The sequence below is a fragment of the Giraffa tippelskirchi genome, chromosome 8 (genome assembly GCF_054371585.1).
Source record: "Giraffa tippelskirchi isolate mGirTip1 chromosome 8, T2T-mGirTip1v1.2.pri, whole genome shotgun sequence".
NCBI lineage: Eukaryota > Metazoa > Chordata > Mammalia > Artiodactyla > Giraffidae > Giraffa > Giraffa tippelskirchi.
In genome coordinates, this window is record NC_137282.1 from 77,923,911 (window position 1) to 77,932,705 (window position 8,795).

Sequence of the window (8,795 nt, forward strand, 5' to 3'; positions counted from 1 at the left end):
TCTCTCCTCCACAAATTTATCGAAAGAACATCTGAACGCTGACCAAACTCCACAAAACTACTTCTGAAGGCTGGCTGAGGACGTCAGGCTTCCACAAAAACAGCTCATTATCTTCAAAAGAGGTAGGAGAAATTATAAAAGATAAAAAGAGAGACAAAAGAGTTAGGGCCGGAGACCCGTCCCGGGGAGGGAGTCGTAAAAGAGGAGGAATTTCCAAGCACCAGGAAACCCTCTCACCGGCGGGTGTGGGGGAGGATTTCTTATCTCGGAGGGCAACGTAACTGGGAGGAAAAAAATAAATAAAATCCACAGATTACGTGCCTAAAGCAACTCCCAGCAAAGAACCCCAGACGCTCGTATCATCCGCCACCAGCAAGTGGGGGCTGAACGGAGAGGAGCGGGCGGCATTGCCTAGGGTAAGGACCGGGCCCGAGTGCCCCGAGGGCAATCTGAGGGAGCTAACGTGAGATAGTAACCTAAACTGTGGGACAGCCAGAGAGAGAGAACTATCCCGCGAAAAGCCCAACTCTAAGGCATTGCCGGCCCGCTCACAGAACAAAAGACTGAGCGATACCAGAGGAGAGCTAGCCGGCTGCGGACCGCCCCATCCCCCGCCGGACACAGCGGGCAGGCGGGGCCCGCCAGAGCCGGAAAGGGGCAAACTCGGCTCCAGAGAGGGCACCCCCTACCAAACTGCAAACAGGCTCCCAGTTTCTAAGCAAAGACTGCCTGAGATCCCGGAGGGTCGACAGCCGCCGGGAGGGTCGCAGCCAGAGACCAGCTCCCCAGAACCGACACAAAGCACACCGGAGCCGGGCGCGCCCGTAAACCGAGGCGGGGACCAGGGAGGTGATAAGCCGCACCGCCCCAACAGGGGAGAGCGCGCTCGCCAAACTCCTGGCTGCCTGGGCAGCTCCGACCGGGAACGGCACAAGCCGCGGGCGAAACCGAGTCTGCGCCTTTGTGGAGTAACCGGGAGCCTGAACCTGAGCGGCTTAGACCTGGGAAGTGCACGCAGCTCAGGGCCCGCTCCCCGGCCGAGTAACCTGAAGCCTGAGCAGGGTAGACGGGGAAAGCACACACGCCGTGAGCGGGGGCGAACCCAGTGCGGCCGAGACACTGCGAGCTTACCACACACACGCCAGATTTGCAGTGTTCCTTCCTCCCCACAGCACGATTGAACAAGCGAACCTAAAGAGATCACCTCCACCGCTTTGTTGCAGGGCGGAAATTAGATACTGAAGAGATCTCCAAACAGAAGCCAAATAAACAGAGGGAAGCGCTTTGGAAGGGACAGGCCAACAGATTAAGATCCCTGTAGTTAATACCGACTGCATTGAAAAGGACCTATAGATCTTGAAAAGTATAAGCAGGAATAAGGATCTATCTGAAACTGAGCAGATCCCACACTGCTCACAACAGCTCCAGAGAAAGTCCGGGATAGAGAAAGTCCGGGATATATATATTTTTTACTATTATTATTTTTTTTTTAATTAAAAAAATTTTTTTTTTCTCTTCTTTCCTTTTTCTTCAAGTCCTCTATTACACCTTTAACTTTCATTTTCATAACCCACTATTAACTTGCAAAAAAAAAAAAACCCTATTTTTGAAGCAAACTACATACATATATCTTATACCTTTTGTGTTTTCTTTTTTTAATGTTTTTTTTCCTGTTCTACATTTTTTTACTGTTTCTTTTTTTACTGTTTTACTGTTTTTTTTTCTTTTTACACTGTTTCCTTTTTCCTTTTTTTTTTTTTTTTAGATTGTAAGTTTTATAAGAGTCTAACCTCTACTCTAGATTTTTAATCTTTGTTTTACATATTTGATATCAATTTTGTACATTTAAGAACCCAATCTTTAGGACCCATTTTTACTCAGGAGTGTGATCACTGGCCTGATCACTCTCTCCCCCTATTGATGCTCTTTCTTCTCCCTCAGGGAACCTCTATCTCCCACCCTCCTCCTTCTCTTCTCAACCCAATTCTGTGAATCTCTGAGGGTGTTCTGGGTACCGGAGAACACTTCAGGAACAGGATACTGCCCAGATCTCTCTCTCCCCTCTTGATTCCTCCCTTTCTATTCATGCTCACCTCTGTTACCTTCCTCCCCCCTCTCTATGTATCTCTGTGAATCACTCTGAGGGTTCCAAACTGTGGAAAGCACAGAGGGAAGTGCTTACTGGCTAGATTGCTCTCTCCACATTTGAATTCCCCTCTTCCCCTCCTGGTCACCTCAACCCACCCCCCCCCCCACCTCATCTCTCCATGTAACTCAGTGAACCTTTCTGGGTATCCCTCACTGTGGAGAATCTTTTCACCATTAACCTAAAAGTTTTATTATTGAGGCTGTATGGAAGGAGAAGTCTTGAGGCTACTGCAAGAATAAGACTGAAAGCCAGGGGAAACATTAATTAATAAGAGACCATCCAATAGCCTCCATAAATACACTGAAACCAAGCTCCACCCAAGAGACAATAAGTTCCAGAGCAAGACATACCACGCAAATTCTCCAGCAACGCAGGAACATAGACCTGAGCATCAATATACAGGCTGCCCAGAGGCACACCAAATCCATAGACATCTCAAAAATTAATGCTGGTCACTCCATTGCACTCTAGAGAGCAGAAATCCAGCTCCACCCACCAGAACACCGACACAAGCTCCCCCAACCAGGAAGCCTTGACAAGCCACCTGTCCAACCCCAACCGCAGTGAGGAACCTCCACAACAAAGAGGAACTTCATACTACCAGAATACAGAAGGGCCACGCCTAACACAGCAATCTAAACAAGATGAAAAGGCAGAGAAATACTCAGCAAGTAAAGGAAAATGAGAAATGCCCACAAAGCCAAACAAAAGAGGAGGAGATAGGGAATCTATCTGAAAAAGAATTTAGAATAATGATAATAAAAATGATCCAAAATCTTGAAAGCAAAATGGAGTTACAGATAAATAGCCTGGAGACAAAGATTGAGAAGATGCAAGAAATGTTTATCAAGGACTTAGAAGAAATAAAAAGGAGTCAATATAGAATGAATAATGAAATAAAGGAGATAAAAGACACTCTGGAGGGAACCAACAGTAGAATAACGGAGGCAGAAGATAGGATAAGTGAGGTAGAAGATAGAATGATGGAAATAAACGAAGCAGAGAGGAAAAAAGAAAAAAGAATCAAAAGAAATGAGGAAAACCTCCGGGACCTCTGGGACAATATGAAACGCCCAACATTCGAATCATAGGAGTCCCAGAAGAAGAAGATAAAAGGAAAGGCCATGAAAAAATACTCGAGGAGATAATAGTTGAGAATTTCCCTAAATTGAGGAAAGAAATAGTCATAGAAGTCCAAGAAACCCAGAGAGTTCCAAACAGGATAAACCCAAGACGAAACACCCCAAGACACATATTAATCACATTAACAAAGATCAAACACAAAGAACAAATATTAAAAGCAGCAAGGGAAAAACAAAAAATAACACACAAGGGGATCCCCATAAGGATAACAGCTGATCTTTCAATAGAAACCCTTCAGGCTAGAAGGGAATGGCAGGACATACTTAAAGTAATGAAAGAGAATAATCTACAACCCAGATTACTGTACCCAGCAACGATCTCATTCAGATATGAAGGAGAATTCAAAAGCTTTACAGACAAGCAAGAGCTGAGGGAATTCAGCACCACCAAACCAGCTCTCCAACAAATGCTAAAGGATCTTCTCTAAACAGGAAACACAGAAAGGATGTTTCAACACGAACTCAAAACAACAAAGTAAATGGCAACGGGACCATACTTATCAATAATTACCTTAAATGTAAATGGGTTGAATGCCCCAACCAAAAGACAAAGGCTTGCTGAATGGATACAAAAACAAGACCCCTATATATGCTGTCTACAAGAGACCCACCTCAAAACTAGGGACACATACAGGCTGAAAGTGAAAGGATGGAAAAACATATTCCATGCAAACGGAGACCAAAAGAAAGCAGGAATCGCAATACTCATTTCAGATAAAATAGACTTTAAAATAAAGGATGTGAAAAGGGACAAAGAAGGACACTACATAAAGATCAAAGGATCAATTCAAGAAGAAGACGTAACAATCATAAATATATATGCACCCAACATAGGAGCACCACAATATATAAGGCAAATACTAACAAGTATGAAAGGGGAAATTAACAATAACACAATAATAGTGGGAGACTTTAATACTCCACTCACGCATATGGATAAATCAACTAAACAGAAAATAAACAAGGAAACACAAACTTTAAATGATACAATAGACAAATTAGATTTAATTGATATTTACAGGAGTTTCCACCCCAAAACAATCAATTTTACCTTTTTCTCAAGTGCACATGGAACTTTCTCCAGGATAGATCACATCCTGGGCCATAAATCTAGCCTTGGTAAATTCAAAAAAATTGAAATCATCCCAGCCATCTTCTCTGACCACAATGCAGTAAGATTAGACCTCAATTACAGGAAAAAAACTATTAAAAGTTCCAACATATGGAGGCTAAACAACACGCTTCTGAATAACCAACAAATCACAGAAGAAATCAAAAAAGAAATAAAATTATGCATAGAAACGAATGAAAATGAAAACACAACAACCCTAAACCTATGGGACACTGTAAAAGCAATACTAAGGGGAAAGTTCATAGCAATACAGGCGTACCTCAAGAAACAAGAAAAAAATCAAATAAATCAACTAACTCTACACCTAAAGCAACTAGAGAAAGAAGAAATGAAAAACCCCAGGGTCAGTAGAAGGAAAGAAATCTTAAAAATTAGGGCAGAAATAAATGCAAAAGAAACAAAAGAGACCATAGCAAAAATCAACAAAACTAAAAGCTGGTTTTTCGAGAAGATAAACAAAATTGACAAGCCATTAGCCAGACTCATCAAGAAACAAAGGGAGAAGAATCAGATCAACAAAATTAGAAATGAAAATGGAGAGATCACAACAGACTCCACAGAAATACAAAGGATCATAAGAGACTACTACCAACAGCTATATGCCAATAAAATGGACAACTTGGAAGAAATGGACAAATTCTTAGAAAAGTATAACTTTCCAAAACTGAACCATGAAGAAATAGAAGATCTTAACAGACCCATCACAAGCACGGAAATCGAAACTGTAATCAGAAATCTTCCAGCAAACAAAAGCCCAGGACCAGACGGCTTCACAGCGGAATTCTACCAAAAATTTAGAGAAGAGCTAACACCTATCCTACTCAAACTCTTCCAGAAAATTGCAGAAGATGGTAAACTTCCAAACTCATTCTATGAGGCCACCATCACCCTAATTCCAAAACCAGACAAAGATGTCACAAAAAAGGAAAACTACAGGCCAATATCACTGATGAACATAGATGCAAAAATCCTTAATAAAATTCTAGCAAACAGAATCCAACATCATATTAAAAAGATCATACATCATGACCAAGTGGGCTTTATCCCAGGAATGCAAGGTTTTTTTAACATCCGCAAATCAATCAATGTAATACACCACATTAACAAATTGAAAGAAAAAAACCATATGGTTATCTCAATAGATGCAGAAAAAGCCTTTGACAAAATTCAGCATCCATTTATGATTAAAACCCTCCAGAAAGCAGGAATAGAAGGAACATATCTCAACATAATAAAAGCTATATATTACAAACCCACAGCAAACATTATCCTCAATGGTGAAAAATTGAAAGCATTTCCCCTAAAGTCAGGAACAAGGCAAGGATGCCCACTTTCACCACTACTATTCAACATAGTTTTGGAAGTTTTGGCCACAGCAATCAGAGCTGAAAAAGAAATAAAAGGAATACAGATAGGAAAAGAAGAAGTAAAACTCTCACTGTTTGCAGATGACATGATCCTCTACATAGAAAACCCTAAAGACTCTACTAGAAAATTACTAGAGTTGATCAATGAATATAGTAAAGTTGCAGGATATAAAATTAACACACAGAAATCCCTTGCATTCCTATACTCCAATATTGAGAAAACAGAAAGAGAAATTAAGGAAACAATACCATTCACCATTGCATCAAAAAGAATAAAATACTTAGGAATATATCTACCTAAAGAAACAAAAGACATATATAGAAAACTATAAAACACTGATGAAAGAAATCAAAGAGGACACAAACAGATGGAGAAATATACCGTGTTCATGGATTGGAAGAATTAATATAGTGAAAATGAGTATACTACTCAAAGCAATCTATAGATTCAATGCAATCCCTATCAAGCTACCAATGGTATTTTTCACAGAACTAGAACAAATCATCTCACAATTTGTATGGAAATATAAGAAACCTCGAATAGCCAAAGCAATCTTGAGGAAGAAGAATGGAACTGGAGGAATCAACCTGCCTGACTTCAGGCTCTACTACAAAGCCACAGTCATCAAGACAGTATGGTACTGGCACAAAGATAGAAATATAGATCAATGGAACAAAATAGAAAGCCCAGAGATAAACCCACGCACCTATGGACACCTTATCTTCGACAAAGGAGGCAAGAATATACAATGGAGAAAAGACAATCTCTTTAACAAGTGGTGCTGGGAAAACTGGTCAACCACTTGTAAAAGAATGAAACTAGAACACTTCCTAACATCGTACACAAAAATAAACTCAAAATGGATTAAAGATCTAAACGTAAGACCAGAAACAATAAAACTCCTAGAGGAAAACATAGGCAAAACACTCTCCGACATAAATCACAGCAGGATCCTCCATGACCCACCTCCCAGAATATTGGAAATAAAAGCAAAAATAAACAAATGGGACCTAATTAAAATTAAAAGCTTTTGCACAACAAAGGAAACTATAAACAAGGTGAAAAGACAGCCTTCAGAATGGGAGAAAATAATAGCAAATGAAGCAACAGACAAACAATTAATATCAAAAATATACAAGCAACTTCTGCAGCTGAATTCCCGAAAAATAAACAACCCAATCAAAAAATGGGCCAAAGAACTAAACAGACATTTCTCCAAAGAAGACATACAGATGGCTAACAAACACATGAAAAGATGCTCAACATCACTCATTATTAGAGAAATGCAAATCAAAACCACAATGAGGTATCATTTCACACCAGTCAGAATGGCTGCTATCCAAAAGCCTACAAGCAATAAATGCTGGAGAGGGTGTGGAGAAAAGGGAACCCTCTTACACTGTTGGTGGGAATGCAAACTAGTACAGCCACTATGGAGAACAGTGTGGAGATTCCTTAAAAAACTGGGAATAGAACTGCCATATGACCCAGCAATCCCACTGCTGGGCATATACACCGAGGAAACCAGAATTGAAAGAGACACGTGTACCCCAATGTTCATCGCAGCACTGTTTACAATAGCCAGGACATGGAAGCAACCTAGATGTCCATCAGCAGACGAATGGATAAGGAAGCTGTGGTACATATACACAAGGGAATATTACTCAGCCATTAAAAAAAATACATTTGAATCGGTTCTACTGAGATGGATGAAACTGGAGCCCATTATACAGAGTGAAGTAAGCCAGAAAGAAAAACAACAATACAGTATACTAATGCATATATATGGAATTTGAAAGATGGTAACGATAACCCTATATACGAGACAGAATAAGAGACACAGATGCATGGGACAATTTTATGGACTCTGAGGGAGAAGGTGAGGGTGGGACGTTCTGGGAGAATAGCATTGAAACATGTATATATCATATGTGAAACAGAACACCATTCCATGTTCGATGCATGTGACAAGGGCTCAGGGCTCTTTCTCCGGGGCAATGGGATGATCCAGAAGGATGGGATGGGGAGGGAGGTGGGTGGGGGGTCCAGGAAGGGGAATACATGTAAACCCATGGCTGATTCATGTCAATGTATGGCAAAAACTATTACAATATTGTAAAGTAATTAGCCCCCAACTAAAATAAATAAATTTATTAAAAAAAAAAAAAGGCTCCAGGTCCGCAGCCATGGGGAGAAGTATTCAACAGCTGCAATTCCTGTAATATTTGAGTTTGCTCAAATTCATGTCCATTTAGTTGATGATGTTATCTAACCATCTCATTCTCTGTCACCACTTCTCCTTTTGCCTTGACTTTTTCCAAGCATCAGGGTCTTTTCCAATGAGTTGGCTCTTCACATCAGGTGGCCAAAATATTGGAGTTCAGCAGCAGTCCTTCGAAAGAATATTCAGGGTTAATTTCCTTTAGGATTGACTGGTTTGATCTTCTTTCAGTCCAAGGGACTCTCAGGAGTCTTCTCCAGCAACAGTTCGAAAACATTACTTCTTTGGTGCTTAGCCTTCTTTATGGTCCAACTTCCACACCAGTAAATGACTATTGGAAAAACTATAGCTTGACTAGATGGACCTTTGTTGGCAGAGTGATGTCTCTGCTTTTTAATATGTTGTCTAGGTTGATCGTAACTTTTCTTCCAAGGACTAAGTGTCTTTTAATTTCATGGCTGCAATCACCATCTGCAGTGATTTTGGAGCCCAAGAAAATAAAGTCTGTCACTGCTTCCACTTTTCCCCTTTTATTTGGCATGAAGTGATGGGACGGCATGTCATCATCTTAGTTTTTTGAATGTTGAGTTTTAAACCAGCTTTTTCACTCTCCTCTTTCAGCCTCATTAATAGGCTCTCCGGTTCCTCTTCACTTTGTGCCATTAGAGCAGTATCTTGTACATATCTGAAGCTGTTGATATTTCTCCCAGCAATCTTGATTCCAGACTGTGATTCATCCAGCCCAGCATTTCACATAATGCATTCACCATATAAATTAAATAA